The sequence below is a fragment of the Rhipicephalus sanguineus genome, chromosome 10 (genome assembly GCF_013339695.2).
Source record: "Rhipicephalus sanguineus isolate Rsan-2018 chromosome 10, BIME_Rsan_1.4, whole genome shotgun sequence".
NCBI classification, from domain to species: domain Eukaryota; kingdom Metazoa; phylum Arthropoda; class Arachnida; order Ixodida; family Ixodidae; genus Rhipicephalus; species Rhipicephalus sanguineus.
In genome coordinates, this window is record NC_051185.1 from 91,862,805 (window position 1) to 91,886,291 (window position 23,487).

A 23,487-nucleotide genomic window follows, 5' to 3' on the forward strand; every position below is an offset into this window, starting at 1 on the left:
TTTAAGATGTCTTGCCTACACAGAGCAACATCTAATTTTCCTCAAGCAGGTTTAGCACCCTGAGGATGCAGGCTACCCACAGGCCATTCTGGTTTCTGTTACGAAAAAGATGCTGAAGAATTCGCGGAACTGCCGGAAGAACGAAGGTCGCCTCAAGAGAATGTAAAGCTAGCCGTGATTCCCGATGTACATCGCGTGTCCCATATAATTTCAAAAAGATCGCTAAACATGCTGATGTAAAGGTGGTGTTCTCTACACCATTAAAGCTTTCCAGGCTCTGCAGGATGACCAACCCGTGTCTCCGAAGATCTCAGGCCTGCACCATGCATCACAAATGCATGTACGCCAGCTGTAAGACGGGTGTGGTATGCGAGATCCCATTGTCGTGTGGTAAGAAGTACGTAGGCCAAACCGAGCAATGCCTGAGCGATAGACTGAGATAGCATAACAACAACGTCAGACATGGCAAAGAAGGCCACCTCGCAATTCATAGCCGTGATTGTTATGCTGGCCTAACTTTCGCGCCTGCTCTGTTGTCGCCAGAAGCCACGATAAATGGGTAAGAATAATTACTGAGGCGAAGAAAATCATCCGAGAAGGCGATAAGTGTGTTAGCGTGTGCATCTATTTTGCAGTCACTGCTTGCTGACAATCTGTTCCAAATTTGAGGGTCAACCATCTCATCAGCGAGCTGTTTCGGTAGCTTTTATTTCCGGTCCTTGCATCTTTCATCACTGCCTCGTCTTATTCCTGTTTCTTATGTAATCACTATATATTGTATAGAATTATTAGGTCATTGTGCTTTAACATACCATTGTGCGAAAAGTGATGCTAAAGGAAACTGAGCGGAACAAGTCGGGCTCGACAGTCATGCACGCAATAAACACCGATTGCGCGACGGAACAGTAGACCGAAACACATGGTTGAACCTGCCGTGCGGCGCAGCGGAGGGACGAAGAATTGTTCTTGTTGCTGTTGTTGTTCCTCAAACATTTGGTGCAACCCGCTTAGGGGGATAGGCCATGAATCGGACGGTGCCTTTCTCAAAGAATGGATTCACTATTTGAAGAATTGGACGGCAATGGCGTCCAATTCGTCTTCACTCGCTTGTGCCACGCGGCACATTCAAAGAAATATTGCCGCGCCCACTTCTTGTCTTGTTTTGATGTATTCGGGTTTGACCGGCAGGGACGGTTATCAACGCTCGACGCTGTCCGCGAAGTAGTGTTCTAGAAGCGTCGCGATTGTAGTAGATCGGTTTGTTAAGATTGCGCCCCGCACGCGAATGTTCCAGCTTTGTCTAGAGATTACGCCGCCACCAGCGATATTGCTGGAAAGTTCGATAGCGGCTGTATAAAAGCCGACGCGCGTGACCGCTTGTCAGTTGATCGACGGTCGACGCTCTGTTCGACGCTATCAGTGTATTGCTGTAGTTTGACTTTAATTTTCCCGGCCACAAGTTCGGCCAAATAAACAGTTTCATCTCGGACGTGCTGACTGCTGTCTTCGTCGACGTCACGACCACGTGACATCTGGTGGAGGTGCTGCTTTATGATCCGGACGCCACCGCGGAGCGCTGACCCAAGCCCAAGCCGCGAAGAAGACGACTCTAAGAACAACCCGGATCCTGGAACCAGCCGCCGGCAGAAGGGACTACAATCAGAGTACGGGCTCCTTCCCGAAAACGCCAGGCAGCCGAAGACCGTCACATCGACCGCCGAGACGATGACAGACCCCCTGCCACCTACAACGGTAGTGATGCAACAGCCAAAGGAGCCACCAACTTCCCGTGGATCGTCGTTTGAAGACCCGGAGAGCTGGCTGGAGACGTACGAGCGAGTCGCCGCCTTCAACCACTGGGTCATTGAAGAGAAGCTGCGCCACGTCTACTTCTACTTAGAAGACGCCGCGAAGACGTGGTTCGAAAACCATGAATCGAGCCTTCAATCCTGGGACCTCTTTCGGACGACGTTCCTCAATACCTTCGCGAGCATCGTCCGCAAGGAAAAGGCCGCTGCTCTGCTGGAGACAAGAGCACAGCTACCGAATGAGACGGTCACTATCTACACTGAAGAGATGACGCGACTTTTCCGCCTGGCCGATGCTGCCATGCCTGAGGAAAAAAAGGTCCGCTTCCTTATGCGGGGAGTGAAACAAGACCTCTTTGCAGGATTGGTGCGGAACCCACCGAAAACTGTCACCGAATTCCTAAAGGAGGCTACAACAATCGAAAAATCCCTCGAGATTAGGACGAAGCAGTACAACCGCTCAACCCTGTCGACAGGCTACACCGAAGCGCACTCGCTAGGCACCGACGAACTACGGGAAACCATCAGAGCGATAGTGCGCGAGGAGCTGCGCAAGCTGTTGCCTTCAGCGCAGCCTCAAGTCGATTCGATCACCGACATGGTCCGCGAGGAAATCCAGCAGTCGCTGGGCACCCCCTATGCAGCGCAGCCGCAGCTGCAAGCAATGAACTATGCTGCTGCAAAGGTACTGCTGACAAACTTCAGCCACGAGTATAGGCACCTCAACATGGGTGCGACGGTTGCCCACATCGACGAATGTGTAGCCGCCAGCGATGCTTTCGCCCTCTTCGATGCTGCCGAACCTGCTTCAACGAATAGAGGTCCCGAACCGGATTTTGACGTCAACCCGAGCCTTCCGAAGGTCAAGCAAGACCAGCTCAAAACCCTGCTCCTGCAATACAAGGACTGTTTCTCGTCGTCATCGCGGGTCCGACAAACGCCCCTTGCTAAGCACCGAATTATAACAGAAGAAAATTCTCGACCACTCCGACAGAGCCCCTACAGAGTTTCGACGCGAGAACGTGAGGCCATAAAGAAACAAGTGGACGAAATGCTTCGCGACGACATCATCCAGCCTTCAAAGAGTCCGTGGGCATCACCTGTGGTATTAGTGAAGAAGAAGGATGGGACACTGCGCTTCTGCGTTGATTATCGGCGCCTGAATAAAATCACGAAGAAGGACGTGTACCCCCTCCCACGGATAGACGACACCCTGGATCGACTTCACAACGCGACGTACTTTTCGTCGATGGACCTCAAGACCGGCTATCGGCAGATCGAAGTAGACGAAAGAGATCGAGAAAAGACCGCTTTTATAACGCCCGACGGCCTCTTTGAGTTCAAGGTCATGCCTTTCGGTCTTTGCTCGGCACCTGCGACGTTCCAGCGCGTCATGGACACCGTACTGGCCGGATTGAAGTGGCATACATGCCTTGTGTATTTGGACGACGTCGTCGTGTTTTCCTCGTCCTTCGACGAGCATCTCCGGCGGCTTGAGGCAGTACTTCAAGCAATCAAGACCTCTGGACTGACCCTGAAGCCAGAAAAGTGCCGATTCGCATACGACGAGCTCCTGTTTCTGGGTCATGTGATCAGCAAGTCGGGAGTGCGCCCAGACCCGCGGAAAACAGCTGCCATCGCCGACTTCGCGCCACCCACCGACAAGAAGGCAGTGCGCCGCTTTCTCGGCTTATGCGCCTATTACAGACGCTTCGTCAAAAACTTTTCACGGATCGCCGAACCACTGACGCTTCTCACGAAGACTAACGTCGAATTCAAATGGCAAACAGCGCAAGTCGAAGCATTTCATGAACTCAAACGACGCCTGCAGACACCTCCGATACTTGCGCATTTCAACGATTGCGCCGATACGGAAATACACACCGACGCAAGCAGCGTAGGACTCCGTGCCGTCCTTGTGCAAAAGACTGACGGGCTTGAAAGGGTTATCAGTTATGCTTGCCGGTCACTATCCAATGCAGAAGCCAACTATTCCACAACAGAAAAGGAATGCCTTGCCATCATCTGGGCTACGTCAAAGTTTTGCCCCTACCTCTATGGCAGGCCCTTCAAAGTTGTCAGTGACCATCACGCCTTATGTTGGCTAGCTAACTTGAAGGACCCTTCTGGTCGTCTCGCACGATGGAGTCTCAGACTTCAAGAATTTGACATTACCGTCGTGTACAAGTCCGGACGAAAACACTCTGACGCCGACTGCCTGTCCCGAGCCCCCGTCGACGCGCCGCCGCAAGAGGACGACGACTGCTTCCTCGGAACTATAAGTGCCGACGACTTCGCCGAAAGACAACGAGCCGACGCGGAACTGGGAGGCCTTATGGAGTACCTCGAGTGCAAGACCGCCGTTGTTCCGAAGGTATTCAAGCGAGCACTGCCGTCGTTTTTCTTACGGAACGGCGTTCTCATGAAGAAGAACTTTTCGGCACTTCGAACCGACTACCTTCTTGTCGTGCCCTCATCATTGCGACCAGAGGTCCTGCAGGCCCTACACGACGACCCGACGGCTGGGCACCTCGGTGTTTCGCGCACGCTCGCCAGAATACAGGAAAAATACTGGCCACGCCTTGCTGCCGACGTCACCCACTACGTTAAGACTTGCCGAGATTGCCAGCGACGGAAGACACCACCGACGAGGCCCGCGGGACTTCTGCAGCCAATCGAACCACCTCACCGGCCGTTCCAGCAAATCGGGATGGACCTACTGGGGCCGTTCCCGATGTCGACTTCCGGCAACAAGTGGATCGTCGTAGCAACCGACTACCTCACCCGCTACGCCGAAACAAAAGCCCTGCCCAAAGGCAGTGCCGCTGAGGTAGCCAAGTTCTTCGTTGAGAACATCGTCCTTCGACACGGCGCCCCAGAGGTTCTCATCACCGACAGAGGTACGGCGTTCACGGCTGACCTGACTAAGACGATCTTGGAATACAGCCACACAAGCCCCCGCCGCACCACCGCGTACCACCCACAGACCAACGGCCTCACCGAGCGTCTAAATAAGACCATCGCCGACATGCTGGCCATGTACGTCGACGTAGAACACAGGACGTGGGACGCCATCCTTCCGTACGTGACCTTCGCGTACAACACGGCCGTACAGGAAACGACGCAGATGACGCCATACAAGTTGGTCTACGGACGGAGCCCGGCAACGACGCTCGACGCCATGCTACCAAACGTGACCGACGAGGAAAACATCGACGTGACCACCTACCTACAGCGCGCCGAAGAAGCACGACAGCTCGCCCGCCTACGGATCAAGAACCAGCAGACGACTGACAGCCGCCGCTACAACCTTCGACGACGCCACATGGAATACCAACCCGGTGACCGTGTATGGGTATGGACGCCAATACGCCGATGAGGACTTAGTGAGAAGCTTCTTCGACGATACTTCGGACCGTACAGGGTACTTCGACGCCTCGGCGCACTCGACTATGAGGTTGTCCCTGACGGCATTACGAACTCTCAGCGGCGCCGTGCGCGACCTGAAGTCGTCCATGTCGTGCGCCTTAAGCCGTTTTTTGCGCGTTAGCGATCCTGGGGACTATTTTTTTTCCTTTGTTATTGTACTAATTTATTTGTGTATGCACTTGTTTTTTTTTCTCTTCTATGTTCTTTCACAAGCATCGGGACGATGCTTTTTCAGAGGGGGGCAAGGCCACGCCCACTTCTTGTCTTGTTTTGATGTATTCGGGTTTGACCGGCAGGGACGGTTATCAACGCTCGACGCTGTCCGCGAAGTAGTGTTCTAGAAGCGTCGTGATTGTAGTAGATCGGTTTGTTAAGATTGCGCCCCGCACGCGAATGTTCCAGCTTTGTCTAGAGATTACGCCGCCACCAGCGATATTGCTGGAAAGTTCGATAGCGCCTGTATAAAAGCCGAGGCGCGTGACCGCTTGTCAGTTGATCGACGGTCGACGCTCTGTTCGAGGCTATCAGTGTATTGCTGTAGTTTGACTTTCATTTTCCCGGCCACAAGTTCGGCCAAATAAACAGTTTCATCTCGGACGTGCTGACTCAACGCCCTCTAGAAAAATATGAAGGCCTTAGTTCTGTTCCCTTTCCACTCGCGCTACGTCAGCAGATGGGGCGAACACATGAGGCGGCGACACGACGCACCCACGCGTCCCGATCGCGCTGGTGCGCGTTCATCACGCGTCTGCCGAAACTCATTCCCCGGCGCGTCTGTACAGACGTACATCTCTTCGCTGTTCAGTTGGCCGTGTTTTCTTTACTGTGAAAGGAATGTGAAAGCGACGACGCCGAGATCCCGTGCAAATGCTGTGTACCTCGATGCCGCGGTAACTACACGGGGGACACGAAGGTGCACGTCTTCAAGTTCCCGAGAGACCAAGCTCTGAAGAACGCTTGGATTCGTGCTGTGCCACGGGAAAACCTCACGGTCACCGAAAATGCCAGGGTAAGTTCTTGTTTTTTCGTGTTTAGGTGTCAGTTAATTCAAATTATGTATACGTACGTGTGTAAGTGGCTCACGAGCCGCACGTTTGTATGACAGGTAGCCATCGGTTTGCTGATTGGAGGTAATTTTTTTTTCTAGGTATGCGAACTTCATTTCATGGACGAGGACATTATTCGAGTCGCGACGCATACAGATCAAGCAACTGGCCGCGTAATGACAGTGCCGCTAGCTCATGTGCGCCTTCGCCCAGACGCTGTACCGTCGAAGTTCCCGAATTGTCTGAGCTACATGTCCAGAAAGACCACGAGAAGCGAAGATCCTGACTCCAAGCGCGCGCGCATAGAGAATGCAGCCCCCACAGAAAGCCATCACTGAATCGAACGAGGCGGTTATCAGAGCACGCGAGGAGGATAAAGTCAGCAGTTTGAGCGAACTTGCCAACCACTTGAGGAGCCAAGGGATGAAGTTCTGGGATGTAATCGAAAGAAATGAAAGGCTTCTTCTCATTCACATCGTCGACGACGAAGCGCCATGGTTGAAATACTCTGTTTGCGTGAAAGGAGACTTGAGCGTGACACTACACGTCATGAAAACAGCCGTAAAAAGGCTAGGCGCAAATCTCTGCGTTCCCGAAATCGCTAACAGTAAAAGGGGTCTGGTGGAACTCCTGGAAGGCATCGAGAAGTGGGACGGTGACCTGATGTGCAACTCAATCGCGGAAATTTGCGAAGCGGTTTGTTTACTGCTAGATCAGCTTTGCACGTCCCAAGCAGAAGACGACGCCAACTGTGTTCGATTTCTCAAGGAGCAAGTCACCTTGCACCTATCGAAAAAACAGCGCAGGCGCTACTCTGCTGATTTCATGATGTTCTGCTGCATTCTTTTCACTATATCGCCCCATGCGTACGCGTTCATGCGCAGCCATGGAAGCATCACCTTGTCGCATTCTATGACAGTCAGATCAGTGTGCTCGTCTTATGGTATGAGTCCTCAACAAGAGCATCAGAGCGAAACATTCCTCAGCTATAAGGCGAAACGAATTTCTGACCTGAATGATGACCAGCGCTTTGTCACAGTTATGGTAGATGAAATACATATAAAACCCTACTTTGACTACAAAGGGGGTAATATTACCGGCGCCGCGCTTAATAGAAATGAAGCTGCTAACTGTGCGCTCGTTTTCATGGTACGCAGCCTGACGTGTAAATTCAAAGAAGTTGCGCACATCGTGCCAGTGCACCGAGTAGAGGCAGAGTTCCTGCAAAAGACGCTTAAAGAAGTGGTTTGCGGGCTGGAAAAGATTGGGTACCGAGTTATGTGCGTTGTCAGCGACAACAACTCTGTCAACAGAAAAGCGATGTCCCTCTTTGAATCACCTCCTCTTAACAGAATTGTGTACCAACATCCATCAGACCCTGCAAGGCCGCTGTTCTTCATTATAGACCCAGTGCACATTCTAAAATGCATACGAAATAACTGGATAAATCAGAAGAATGACCAAATTTGTTTCTACTTCTCGGAGATCCAAGGAGACACGCCACAATCAGAGCGAATCCAAACAGCGTCATTTGCGACAACAGGGACCTTCACAGCAAGAGTGTGACCAGCTGTTGAAATATGGCTATGGACTGTCGAGAAAAGCCCTCTACCCTTCGAATCTTGAAAGGCAGGACGTAAAGCTTGCTTTACAAATCTTCAATGATTACTTACCAGAGGCGTTACGCGCTCTTGGAGCAAAGCACAACCTGTTCTCTTTTGAGGCCACTGCTACATTCATCGATATCGTACTCAAGTGGTGGAAAATTGTAAACGTCAAAACTCCATGGAAGAGAGAAAGGCTGAGAGATCAGTTCCAACAACCAGTGCTTTCCATTGATAACGATCCAAAAATTGCCTTCTTGCACATGTTTCTGAAGTGGCTGGATGAGTGGAAAAACACAGGTTTTGACAAGGGTACTCTGACAAAGGAGACTCACGCTGCTCTCGAACACACTACCTATGCGCTTATTGAGCTCGCTAGGTACAGCTTCGAAGAGCTTGGAATGTCGTATGTTCTTTTTGGGAAGATTCAGACCGACTGCCTTGAAGATCGGTTTGGAAAGTATACGCAGCTGGCAGGTGCTCAATATCACATCTCCATCAGGCACATATACGAAGTCGAAAACAAGCTGCGCCTGCAAAGTACCTTGCCTACAGTTTCCACTGACCAGCACTGGGAATTTGTCCGAGGCTTTGCTTCCCAGCAGCAACGTTGTTGTGACCAGCCAGGCTCTTACGAAGATGCAGGACGTCCTCCCAGTTTTCGTCTACGTTGCAGGTTATGCAGTATACGCCTCCCTTAACAAGTTGAATTGCGCGCAATGCAGGGACTCGTTGACCGTGGACAAGGACATCACAGTCTCTGCCATAAACGAACATTATGGTCTCGTGAAGCACCTGGACCGAGGATACTTAGTTTATCCATCAATGTTTGCACTAAACGCAGTTGCTCACAGCTACGTTGTGGTATAGCAGCTCGCTACAGAGCCAGCACTGTTTATGATGCCTGAACAACGCCAGGTCGTCACGAAACTGACGCTACAATTGCTGGCTAGTGAAGAGCAGTCCGACTTCGATACGTGTGAGAATGGCCACACGACTGAACTAGTGCTTAAACACATCCTGCGTTGCAGCACCAACATTCTGCTAAAGAACTTTTGTAGGAAGCTGAACGACAAACTTCTCGACGGCTGCCGATAAATAAAAAAAAGGAAAGCCACAACTGTCCAGGCCAAATAACTGCGCGTATTGCTTCTAATATAGAGCAAGTACAAAAAGAAACTGAGCTTCGTAAATAAATGTTTTCCCGCTACAGTGTTCTTGCCCTCTAATTTCTTTTACATGCATGCATGATTGTTCTTGCAGAAAAAAAAAAAAGCTTCCGCGCAGTGCACCTGCGAGACCGCCTCTCTTGATCAGCGCTTCTTATTTTTTCCAATCCGCCCCATTGTGTGACGTCACGCGGAGAGAGCTAAGGCCTTCATATTTTTCTAGAGGGTGTTGGCTGACTGCTGTCTTCGTCGACGTCACGACCACGTGACAATATGTTAGCACTCCAACTCGCCGAACTTGCCATATTAATCCCCTAGACAAAGATTATGTTACCAATAACTCATACAAGTCGCATAACTCATACAGTAGACTAGTTTGTTCATTACAAGGTCAGTAACCATCGCAAATTAAAACTTTGTTGCTTTTTTTCTTTGGCATTCATGTGCGGTGTGAATGCCTCTGGAGTTATTGTTTTATGTGTGCCTGCTATTATGTATTCATGCTGTCTTTCTCATTGCCGCATTATTTCTAAATATATCGTACAAACGAAACATCTTGTCTGTTTCCGTTTTTAGAAACTGTAATCCTTCCATGGGCACCGTTTCAGTATATTGTATAATGTGCTTCGTATTCAAAATCATGCAGCCGTATTTACAAATTGGGTAAGGTTTCCTCAAGATGCGTTAGTGGGGCTTTTCTCCTCAGCCCCCCCATTTACTAATCTTTGTGCGCGTTATTTATATGAGTGCGCATCTGTTAATGGAAATCAATAAACCAAATCAAACCTTAGACAGTTGTTACCTCGGGGGCCCAAAACACTGGGGAAGGCAGATCACTTAGCTCACCTAGGGGAAGACACCTAGGGGGAGCAGAAAGCACAGGACCGGGTTGATTGGCGGAACATGGGAGAGGCCTTTGCCCTGCAGTGGGCTTAGACAGCCTGATGATGATGATGATGATGATGATGATGATGATGATGACCTACACGGAACTCTGGCGCTGCGATTGTTCAGCTACCATGCGAATGATGGGTAGACACGGATTTGCGTAATATTCGTGCTTACGGCTTCGAATGCACTTGTGGCTTTGTTTATTGCTGTGTTTTGGCGTTCGTTTCAGATAAAACAATGGTCCGTTGTGAACTTCGTGACCAGATTCGAATTGGTGAGCCTAAAAAGGTTGAAGTGGTGAAGTGAAAGCGCAGACTTTTGCTGAATATCATATAGCGACAAAGCGGATGCAGGCGACGCGGAGCCAAACGGAGCCAAAAGAACGAAGTTTAGACAAATCCGTGTACTACCCGTCGTTCCCATGCTGGCTGAAGCGACATGCGTTGCATCTCCCATAGACACTAGCGCCAGAGTTCCCTCTAGTATATCTATAGGAAACTCTATGGTAACTTCCACGGGTCCCCACCGAAATTTCGCTTCGCGGCTCCGAATAGAGCGAGGAATTTCTAGCATGTTCGTATCCCACCGCTGACTGCTGTGGCGAGAGCGATCAGCGGTTCTTCTGCTGCGAACGAATTCGCCGCCTGAACATCGCTGTGTTTTGCGTCATGTGAGACGACATTTACGTGCCCAGAGCACGACAGCATTGTGAGGCACGTCATTGTAGGGGACACCGTACTGGTTTTCACTACATGGGGTACTTTACGCACACGTAAAACTAAGCGCACGGGCGCTTGTTGAATTCCACCCTCGTGAGAATTGCGGCTGCTGTGAGCTGAGATCGTGCAAACGATTCCGAGCATTACACCCGCTACTAGGTTAAAGCGACTGACATCGCATATACGGCAGCAGAGAAGAAATTGTGTTGAAGCTTATAGTAATATTTGCTCTGGTGTTGCGTCCTAGAACCACGATATGATTAGGAGGGCCGCCGCAGTGGTTGTGAGGTACAACTGCCTACGCCACTGGCTTCAGCAGTTGCAATCGAAGTACTACATGCATGTAGAGCAAATGCCTGAGAAATGATGGTTTTACTCGGTTATCCTTCGAGACGATATATCTTGCAGCGGCACTTGAGCTTTCGTGCTTGGCCATTGGTTAAAGCGGTGATCCGCCACGTGATCAGCTGGCCATCAGCGGTGGATGATAATACTCATCGAGCATAGCCCCGAAGCATTGCCACAAAATACTGGCCCAAGTAGGTGCAGAGGAGACGCACACACCCCCCACCCTCACCGCTAAATGACAAGCAATGTAGCGTATACATATCCTCAATTACATGGAGATCAACTTTTAAAAGCAACTGATATATTATCATAACATGCATATAAACTATTTGTTTGCTTCGCTGAAAGTGGTAAAGGCCCCACATGCTGAAACTAACCAACAAATATTAGATGATACTTCGAGTGCAAGAAACAAGTACTGAGCATCACTATTCAAGAAATACATTTCCTGCTGTAATTACACATGACCAGAGGTCACAGCTACAAGGGAGGCAAGGGTGTGCTCAAGCAGGGCTGGGCAGAGATACTCAGAAAAGTATTCCGGAATACAGATATCGAAATACATGAACTGGAAGCCTAAAATACAGATACTGAGATACACTTGCCTTTAACGTAACGGGATATTTCGGAGATACTTTGGCAATAAGACGAAAAAAGTATTCCGGAATACAGTTACAGCGATACAGATACTGGAATATTTTTTTTGAAGGATGCTCATACTACGCAAAGACATTTATTAGTGCAGCATAATGTTGTAATTATAAGTTACAGCGCATCGAAACATTCAGTTCATTTATATATTTATTACAGTACCCTCAGCGCCATTAAGACATTGCAGGGCAGGGGGTGGACAAAGTACATAATTAGTAATAATGGCATAATTACAAGTATTAATTGCAATAAAAATACACTATTTCACAGCAACAGTAACAAGGGTTGGACACCGAAATCGACATACTTGGCGAACAAACTAAGCTATGCTAGAAATAACACTTTTTAAGCAAATCACTCGAATCACTAATGAACACCAGTGAATTGAGAAAAAGCACACATTTATTTTGAAAATCGGCTTTGCTGAGAAGATTGCTGTGTAGGCTTCTCAAATAGGCTGTCTTCAAACAGCGTCGGTTAAGCCTCAGCACAAGACTCACGAAAGAAAAAAAGTCTGCCTACCGCTGAAGGCGAGCACAAATTCGTGTTATAGTGAATAAATATCGCCTTCATAGCCGGATTGCCCTGCAGCGTGGCGATATCTGTTCTCGGGTCATCTAGATACCGAAACGCTTCCGCCATCACTTGGGTTGTTCTGACTGTTCAGAATCCGAAGTCTGTCCCCATCTTCGGAATCTTAAACCGTTTGACCGTGTCGGCTTCAAGGAAGCTGTCACCACCACCGACGCTACCAGCACCCATTTCAGAAAGCCGCAACAGCCAACAGGCGAAGCCGGCTCCGGCGGTGGGGGAGCCTGCTACCACAAAAGACCGTTTCACGCATGTAATCAATTAGGAACGCACCCTGACATTGGAGAGGTCGCTGATAGCGCGTCAAAGATAGCCATCTTCTAGTCACTTGCGCCGCGACTACGGGAACTGCTTTTGGAAGTGCCGCCGCTTTGAGAACTGAACGCACGCGAAGCATTGCAAAGCCTGTTCCAAGGCGGTATCCGCGCGGGGGGTCGCGAAGTAATGGCTTGCCACCAAAAAAAACTTAGGCGTGCTGCACTGACCTTGAGAGACAGCGACTTTCATCGGCAGAGGCCGACAACACTGCCCCCGCGATTCTGCCGTCTGCGGCGTCGCGTGCTTTACCACATGGACCATTCTGTGCTTGAGGAGAAACCATCGCTGCCCTATCTGTCGGCGACCGGCGGAGCGCCTTTGTTTGTCTTGTCACAAAAAAGAAAAAAAAACGCCATTCCCCGATTGGAAACACGCCTCAACACATTTCCGACACAAAAAACAATGTAACGAAATACCCGTGTCCTGCATAGTATCGCGATACAGGCGATACATCGTAAATGTATTTCACTACTGAGATACAAATACATTTTTTTCAAATGTATCTCGATACAGAAATACAGATATTCAAAAGTATCTCTGAAATACTATCGCGATACTCTTGTATCGCGATACTGCCCAGCCCTGTGCTCAAGTAAGCTAATTTATTATAATAATAATTGATGCGGTTTAACGGCTAAAAACCACGATATGATTATGAGAGTAACGGAGGGCTCTGGTAATTTTGTCCACTCCTTAACGTGCACCAATAAGCTAAGGAAGGTGTAAGCGACAGTAATTGTATGTTTAATTGTAGTGTTGTAATTATTACATAAATGGAAATGAATTAGTGGATAAAAAAGATCAACTTGCTGCAAGCAGGGAGGGTCTCATTTCGGAAGACTTTGTGCCTTAGGTAGTATGCTAGGGCTTGTTGGTCAGCTTCTAGCTTGTAATAAGTTGACATGCTATGTCACGCCAGATCGCAGCGCCTCCAGGATTGCATGAACATAGATACCAAGCACAGGGTATGGGAAAGCGACCACAGCTGTAGCTCAATTGATAGAGCATTGAACGCGTTATCCAAAGGCTGTAGGTTCAGTCCTTACCTGTGGCAGGTTGATTTTTCATACACTTTAATTTCTTTCCATTTATGTCATAATTACTATGATATATATATGGTTAAAAATATACAGATAATGGCCTCTATACCTTCCTTAGATTCAATGTTTATTGATTTCACTAGAATGTGAGACAAAGAGAACAATTAAGGCCAGTGGCGGATCCAGAGGGGGGCGGTAGGAGCGATCCGCCCCCCCCAAGGCCTGTGTAGGCACGCTCCCTGCCCCCTCCTTCACTGCCTGTTGTCGACCTCATCACCAATTACCACAAATGAGCGGGACCACTGTCAGCACAAATTAACAGTATTTATGCTGTGATGGGCTTCTTGTGATGACAGTAACTACTAAAAACAAAAAAGTCAGGACCCACCCCCCTCACCAGTTTTACTTCAAGTGGCCGCCCCCTCTAAAACGAGGGGCTAGATCCACCACTGATTAGGGCTTCACATAAAAATAGTTTTGCATTGCTGCAATGCAAAATGCACGGGAGCAGTCACGGGCTGCAGGTAATCACATTTTCACTTTTTTTGGTAAATGGGACTGTGTGTAGTAAAAGATGGGCAGCCGTCTTATTTACATGTTCCCTCTTTGTCAGTATTCTTTAACGCTATCCTCCCGAACTTGAAGAATTAGCCAGCACCAGCCAGCCCAAACCGAAGTTTTTGAAAGTAGATGTTCGTCTGTTATAGCACTGCGATTTAGCGATTTATTCATAATATAAGTGCCTTGCTGGCGAAAACATGCCTACTAGTTATGAAAAACTTTAACATAATGAATGGTCTCATTTAAATATTGGAAACATGCCCTGAAGAATTGCAACTGAAATGATGTGCAATTTTTGTGAAATTCTGTGCAGTTTGTCACACAAGTGACCAATCCACCACTATTTTAAAGGTAACCTAAAGACGTAAATATGATCAACAGTTAGTTGACATTGTCATGCCCATATGCAATGTATGTGTCTTTACAGATAAAGCAACATGTAGTGTCCTTTCTTTTGCTATGTGTGTGTTCCAGATGTTTGTACAACAGCTGTCAAACAGTTAAAGTTTAAAAAAAACAGACCCTGTAATTCCTCATCATTGCCTTTTAAAACCAGCTTTTAAGAGCTGACATTTCGCCCCGGCACACAAAGCTGGGAAGCCTTTTATACATCAGTGCAGTTTCATAGAGAAAAACGTCATCATTTACGACACCTAAATCTGTGTCCAAGAACCCACCAACACGTGCGAGCCTGTAAGTGTTTTGCATGCACTTTAGCGAACAATAAATGCTTTGTTATTGAGTTTTTTGTTTACTCCATGAAGATGACTACCAATATGTTGTCATTTTTTATTTGCATGTCTATTGATTGATTGGCTTTAACTCTCCAAAGCAACCCTGGACTATATATGAGGGATGCTGCAGATGTTTACTGTTGAATTTTAGTTTGGTGTTGCATAGTGTGCCATGAATGTTTTGCTTTGTGACTCCATAAAAGAAACCTTTGCGTATGCATCATCTAATGCAGCAAGGACGGCAATAAGTAAGAATTTGCACCCTTCAGAATTACTGGAGAGCTCAAGAAACAAAAATGCACTGTGGTTGTGGCGGCTGCATTTAAGTGCTGTTTGGCTGGCTATTCTTAAAGATGACTCCCACGCACTCTGTGGCTCATTCGTGCTATTAAAAGTTTGTAGGCGACTGCTTGTTGCAGAAGTAAAATGTCATTATCCCCCATCACAGTGCTTAAAATATCTCTTGATAGGAGAGAGGGGGGACATGCTCTCACAGGCTCATATATACAGTAGTTGTTGCAGGGACAATCGCGGTGTAGTCAAGCCAATTGTCTCTAAAAGAGAAGAAATGCTTATGAATTTTGTACAAAGAAATATATTATTCAGAGTGTATTCTGGGCATTTCCAATCAAGCACTAAAAAATGAAGACTTTGGCAACAATTTTTGAAAAATAACTTGGGATGTAAAGGGCTAAAGATATGCAAGCTCGAAAGAAGTAACTCTAGCTGCAACGCACATTCATTTACTCACTGCACTGACAACCTCAGGTACGACAATGCTATATTTTATTTTTGCATACACTTTCCTATAAAAGACGTGAGAATTGTGCTCCTTCATGATTACACCAGACTCGCTTTGCACTACTAAAGAAATGAAAATTTACTGGTAACGTAAGGAGACCAAGGTGAGCCTTCATTAATTCACAAGCAGGTAGCCTCACGCTCAGTTGCCTCATAAAACAGTATGCTATGGCATCATAGGCCTGCGCACAGGGGGGGGTGGCCGCCCCCCCCCTAATCACCTAAGGGGGGGGGCAATATCTGCCCCGTACATTGACCCTTCTAGTCGCCCAAGAGGGGGGGGGGCACAAAATCTGCCCTATACATTGACTTAGTAGGATGGGGGGGGGCACTGCGATGAACCTTTGCCCCCCCCCCCTGATGGGGAACCCTCCACACGCCTATGTATGGCATACAGCTGTTTCAGCACTTCTGCCAAGAAGCTTAGTCGAATAAGATGGTGACCCATTGTGCGTATCATCTCAAGGAGATGCATGCAGGAGTACAACGATACACGTTTTCCTGTGTTGCTCACACCATATCAACCTAATAATCATAGTTGAATCAATATTTGGAAAACTGATGGTTTAGAATTTCCCTGCACGAGGCTCTACTGCCAAACAAATCAACTCCAACACTTTTCAAATGGGTGCTGTAGTGCTACGGTTGACCTGCCGAGGTCAGGGCGAGACCCCCGTCAAAAATGCAGGGGGAGCCGGCCTCCCAAGCCTACCCTGACTTCAACCCCTTCCATCATAGCTGTGCAAACACCTAGCTGACACCTAATGTGGACTTATTGTAATTCAATACAAGACAAATTAGATTATCATTTTAAAAACTCTGGACATAATTATAATGAAACCAGCATGACGTAATAATACAAAAAAGACAGAAGACACACGAGCACAATCACATTTATTGATCATTACATTTCAAGCATCTACAGTTTATCATGAACAATGATATTTAATACAACAGAAGTTCACTTAGCAGCTCCTCTTTAAATGTAGCTGCCACATGCATGACCATAGCTCAGCAAAAAAGTCGGAGCGCACTCAGACTCACTCAGCAAATATATATTCTGTTCTGAGGGCTCACTCGGACTCAGACTCACCAAAATTTTCCTCAACCGGACTCATTGGACTCAAACTCATGAGCGTTTTACTCAGCTGGACTCAGACTCAGACTCACGGCTTGACTTTAGCCTGAGTGAGCCTGAGTGAGTCGACTCAGGAGTCCATAAGCGTAAAACTACCTTTTTTAGATGTTGGTGTCAATGCTATTTAATTCCAATATCTCACATAATAGGTGCTCTACGATACGCCTTTTGATCTTATACCTTCAAATACAAGCTATCATTAATCCAGTAATCCAGTAAGGACATTTTTATGAAATACCCAACTCACATGAGATATTTTTATCAAGAACTTTCAGTGAAGAGTTTGCGGGGGGAGGTCATGGCACCCCTCCCAATTCACGTCTCTGACCAATAAATATTGACGTGGCGCATGAACGTGAGTGCGTTGACATATGTGCGAATAGATTTGAGTACAAACGTAAGCCGATATAAGGCTGATAGTAATGCTGAAGATGAGTAGATAGGACCATATATGTCAGCAATAAAAGGTGGAGCTCACTCAGACTCACTCAAGAAATATACTTTGCGCTGTGGGCTCACTCAGACTCAGACTCACCAATATTTTCCTCAAACTTACTCACTCGGACTCAGAATCACCAAAAATTTCCTCAACGGGGCCCACACGGACTCAAACTCACCCAAATATTCCTCACCCATACTCACTCAGACTCGGGTCTGAGTCTGAGTGAGTCTGAGTGAGTCGACTCATGAGTGAGTTTGCCGACCTATGTGCATGACACCAACTGCAATAACACATACCACTGTCAATGGGCACACCTTGGAAAACTCTAGTCGTACACAGAGATTAAAATATCATTGGGCTAAGCACTACCACCATGACACGATGTTCTTCCTGTATAAGAAGGAAATATAGTAAACTTCAAACTTCAAGTATTTTTTATACTTCTGCCTCAAGTGAACTAGTCATATTTGTACCTACATTTTGTGATTTACCACACAATCAAGGCATTTTAGGTCTGAGACCAAGCTAATTGTTACAATAGTGTCATAAGAATATACAGAAGGAAAGGTGGTACAATCGACTGCTTGTACAGCTTGAACAAGGAACAGTGAACACTCCTGTTTGCCACCTGCTTGTGCTGCCCTTTAGACCATTTATTTTCAAAGTACATGCCTATTTAATTACTCTGTTGTTCTCTTTAAAAGTCACAGCCTGCACTGGTAAAAAAAGCATAGCGAGGGGTGACATAGTTGTTGCCCCTTACTTTGTACAGGCTTAACAGGTCAAAAGCAGATGTCCAAAGTCTTCAACTATGACATTGTGAGTTGTGCTTTCCACAACAAAGGCATGCATGTGGTCATCAAAATAGTTTGTCTCACGGTACGAAGTGAAAACATAATATTTTTGGTCACAAGCCACAATCAACGTGACCTGGGCAAAGTGTGGAAGGTCATCATCTGCTATAAATACAGGTAGCATAGCACACAACCGACACTGATTTTTCTTTCGCACACTGGGATAGATGTCGCCCTGTGCATATTTTTCACAGGCATGTCAAGCTCCTGCATTCTGTCTTTCCAAAGATCCGGCAATGAGTTTACGTCTATTCTTACTGTGCCTATGGCAGCCACAGATTCTAACGGTTGGGTTAATGAGTATACATAAGCTTCATCTGATATTGGCGGCTCAGGGTTCCACAAATTCTTAAAGTTACGAGTTTTCCTTGCGATGGACTTGAAAAATTTATGCTTTGCCTCAAAGTGCATACAGGAGAGCCTGCACAAAGGACCGTACAAAAGAAGAAGCCTCGGATAATGAATCATGTAGTGCATTTTTGGTATAACGTTTACATTTGGAAAAGTTTCCCTAAAAGCATTGTAAAAATCATCGAGTACTTGCACTTGTGCAGCTGCACTACTGCACACATGAGGTGCAAGAACAATGTCAACCAAGGCAGACAGCAAGAGGTACACATTGTATGCATCGTTTCTCTTTGCAACAATATCCCCCACAAGTAATGAGAAAAAACGAAAAAACAATTAATGGCTGATGTGCCAAACACTGATTGATGGGAGGTGGCATTCTTGACTTCTTGTCGCATCCTTGCAAGGGAAATGAACTGAGCCTTTCATTTAGCTGATCGAGAGCGAGTACATGGCTTGATATAATGTGCCGTACAATATGTTTCATGGCAAAAGGAATCACTCCTTCAAACACGTCATGCATAACATCTGGTGGAAGGCCTTTTTTCACATCAAATGACTTAAGTGAACTTAGACAGGTTTCACCATTGACCCCATAAACACTGCTGAGGTTTGAATCTGTTTTAATTTGGTTGATATGTTGAGCATGCATTTCCCTTGTTCTGATTATGAAGTCCTCTTCATGCCACGTCTCAACAATATGTTCTGTCTTTGCCAAGCAAAAACGGCAGATAGGCCCTGATGAAAAGCATTCACGAAAATCACCTATCTGATGGCTAGACAAACTTATCTCCATCACCGATCAAAAAAACCTCCGCACATATAACAAAGGGACCCTTTAACAAACTGTCCATCTATCTCAAGTCCATGAGATTCTAGCTGCTGAAGGTCCTCAAGCAGTGACTGAATAATCTTGTGCAAGGTGAATTTTGCTACAGTGACAGTTTTCACAAGAACAAGATATTTGCTGTCAATTTTTGAGCGAAATTGGGGTGGGAATTCAGAGCTGTCAGATAACTAGCCAGGACTTTATGCTTTTCACGTTTGCTTCCAATTGGATTGTAGAGTTCAAACTCATCAAAGTAAAGTTTCGATCTAATCGACACATTACGACCTAATCGACCGCTATCGAAGAAAGCCGGCAGCACGACACCAGGCCATGCAAACACTCGCGCGACCGAAATCTAATTTCGATTTCGAAGGCCATGCGTTGTTTTGAATTCCGCATTGGCGCTGTGGTTGCGTGGGGCGCATATGCGCGTTGTGTGCGTTGTATGGTTTGACGCATGGTTTGGCGCCTTTTCGTCATGTTTTCGTCCCCCTCTGCCAGCTGTGCTGCTCTGCCTGGCTCAGCGCCTATTTCGAACCCATGCGTGCGCGTTTTGGAAGTTATGGCAGGATGCGTTTGCATCGTCGTGCTGAAGGATGGCCAGCGGAAAAAAGTTTCACTCCCTAACAGTGCCTACGGCGAACTGATGGATGCTCTCGCTTCCTTAACCAACATACATGACAAGACCTTGGTAAGTTTTAATCAAACTTTCGTTTCTTGCTTAGTTTTGATAAGTCGTGAGATGTACTACATGCATACATAACTGTTCTGGCGCGTACTGCCACTGTGGCGTGCAAAGTGATTCAGGCTCTTTGGTAATCCTTTTTGAAGTTTAGAGACTAGCGAAACCATTATTGTCATTTTATGCTTGGTTCTGTTGAATCACTTGCAACGTGAATATAGCTGACGGCAAAACGAAGAAAAAGCTCGCTGCTTTATGGAAGGAACGTCACGCCATACATTTTAGTGACCGTGTTCGTTCTTTAAGAGGGCGTTATTGTACTTTTGAATTAGCTATTTGATTAGGCTCCAACATATTTTCGCTATTTTTCATAGTTAGGCCGTGGTTTAGGCTAATTCAGTGGCAAACTTTTGTATTCGGAATTTTTCGTTTCAAAAAGTCAGAGTAGTGTATGTGTGTGTGCAAATGAGAGCACGCATGTTCTTTGATCTCCCTGTACCCCGCATCTTAGATGCGTGATAGCTAGGGCTCTGTGTTTTCGGTGTTTATATTTCTTGAAAGTCGGCGGGTGTTTATCGGAGTTTATATTTCTGGCGGAAATTCGGCGTTTATCGGAGGTTATTCCTCGTAAATCTCCAATTCTCCGAAATTCGGGGTTTTTCATTATTCTCAAAACTCCAAAATTTTAGATCAATTCATATCTAAATACTAAAATATCAAAACTCACGAAGCACATTTTATTTTTTTGGAGGGTTTGAATGCACAAAAACATACATGCACAAGCGAAATACTTCAACACAAAACACCTGCATTTGTGTGTATAACAACCTTAGCTTAAAGCTTATGTAAAACACGTAAGCATACTTTGCGAAGTTGCTGTCAGTGATCGAAGCGCGCTCCTTTCGATTGACGACTCTCAGCTTTGAAAACACCCTTTCAATGTTAGCGCTAGAAACAGGAAGTGCCAGAAGACGCAGCGCATTGCGAGAAAGCACTGGCCACTGGACATTTGTGAAGTCTCCAAAACGACAGGGATTCAACAATGTTACATATTTCATAGCACTGATAGTTCGCAAAAACACTCAGGAGCTGGCTCATATCGTCAGTTTCAAGAAGCACCAATTGAAAAATAGGCGCATATGTTTGGAACGCACAGGGCAGCTCATGCTTCACATTTGGATTCACAATTTGAACACAGTACCAAAACGATTCTTTGCTGTACTGGAGTTGATCGCACAGGTTCTTCTCAGATGTCTGTCTCCACTTTTCGGCGACAGCAGCGTAGTATTGCGAATGTTTGCGACAGTCATTAAGCGGTCATTCTCGTCAAGGAGGTCGAACAGACTTGTGACATTTGATGCGAAGACCTCGGTTGGATCACGCCATTGACTGATGAGTGCGTGCAAATGAACCGCCAGTGTCGGATAAACTTGGTGTGCCAGGGTACTCTGAAGTTCCTCTGCCTCCTTCCTCTGCTTCAAGTTCCTTAATGATTGAGAGCACGGCACACGAATTGGTCTTCAGAAACTTCATCTTAACAAGCAAGTCGTGTACAGCTTCAGGCGATGAAATAAGACTCTTGAGCTTCTCACACTTCGTTCCCTTGGCTTTGTCGCTTCCCAATAAAGACAAATGGCGCGCCAGTCGTCCAGAATATCTTCTAGAGCTTCATAAAAAGAGAACCACCTCGACGGACATACGGTTTTAAGCGACTGAAGGACATGCCCATCCATGGCCAAGCACACAAGACCAAACTTAAGGCGCAGCTCCTGCAACGAGTTCAACAGGGCAGGAAAGGGCAAAACAAAATCTTGAACTACGTTAAACGAGCTTGTCCTTATTCCATCCTCCAGAGCGCTGCTGAGTACGTGGCACAGATCTTTGAAGTTAAGCGCCTTGAATTCAGGGTTGGAGAGTTGCAGGTCCTTGTGAAGCTTCTGCATGTAGAAAGCTGAGTCGGAGCACAATACAGCTACGTTGCCTAATACGGGTATACGCGCGGTAAACTTTAAATCGGTCGAACCAGAATATGTATCAATGAGCGCTTAGAACTCTCCCTATGGATAAAGAACGGACAGTATAATAAAAAGTTGGGCAAGTTGGTTTTGGTCCAGGTCATATTGGCCCTTGAAATCGGAGTTTATCGGATAAATCTGAATTGTCGAAAATTTTACTGGCGAATGTTTATCGCATTTATTCGGATACAACCGAAAACACGGAGCCTTAGTGATAGCTTATACATGTTATCGGTATGATATCACGGCGCGGCCCAGTGAGACAAACAACAAACCATGTTTGATCTTCCGCTGTAACATGTATTCAACTTATTGAGTTTTTGAAGCTTCAGCCAGTCATTGCATGCTGATTTACGCGTTTTCCTGTAATTGGATTGGAAAAACTTTATTTACGTCCTGCAGAACGCGCTCAGCGCGTAGTGGGCGTCTCCCACGTAGGGACCGACAGAGAATACCTGGCGGCCGCCTCGTGGGCCTGCTGGACAGCCCATTGCTGGTCGGCGAGAAGCGAGCTTCTGAGGGACGTCTCCCACTTGTGTGAGGTAGAGCCGGGATGAGCGTTTCTACACTCCCAGAGCATGTGTGTGAGTGTCGCCGTGTGTCCGCACGAGGGGCACGTGTCGCTGGGGTACGCGTCGGGATAGAAAACATGAAGCTTGGCGAGGCTTGGATATGTGTGCGTTTGCAGTAAGCGTAGGGTTAGCGCCTGCGGCCTGTTAAGTTTCGGATGCGGAAAAATGCGGCGTCCAAGGTAAAAGTGTTTTGTGATGTCGTTATACGTAATGGGTGCGTCCCGGTTGGCTTCTAACTCGGCGAGATGGGGTTTCCCTGTGACGGCGCGGTCGGTAAGCGCGCGCGCTGCGTCGTGGGCGATCTCGTTGAGGTTGGACGGGGCGCCCGGCACCCGGCCGAGATGGGCAGGGAACCAGATGACGCTGTGATGCTTGAGAGTACTCGGATCCACGCTGCGGAGGATGCAACTTGCTATGATTTTGCAACGTAGCCTACTGAAGTGCACTCGGAGAAAGTTGCTACGTTAACATGTTGATTTAACAGATCCAAATGTATGATGAAGAGCTAGACGACTATGTTGATCTTGAGGAAGTAAGTGACGTCCCAAACAAGGCTAAAATAAAATTGGCGCGGAAACAAGGCCTTCATGTTGATATGAGTACTGTTGCAGGTTGGCAATATCTTATTTGTTTTCTGCAATTCTAAGCAGGGGTTTTATCACGGTGTAATTTACAATGTGGAATGTTACAAAGAATTGGCATACAATATTTAGCGAGAACAGGATCAAACAAGCAAAATAAAATTTAGGAACTGAGTAAATTGTGGCAGGTGTACTTTTACAATTTCCAATGCCAAAAAGCAAATGCCATAAATTTAAGGAAAACCAGACACTAACACAGTGGCTTTTGGCATTCGGTAGAATTGTCTGGCTTCATGTGTGTACATGGACTCACAAT

General features: G+C 46.9%; 1 pseudogene; it reads left to right on the top strand.

The window, feature by feature from the left end:
* Window positions 1-284: 284 nt before the first annotated feature.
* On the top strand, window positions 285-8,985 carry LOC119406593 (uncharacterized; annotated as a pseudogene).
* Window positions 8,986-23,487: the final 14,502 nt, after the last annotated feature.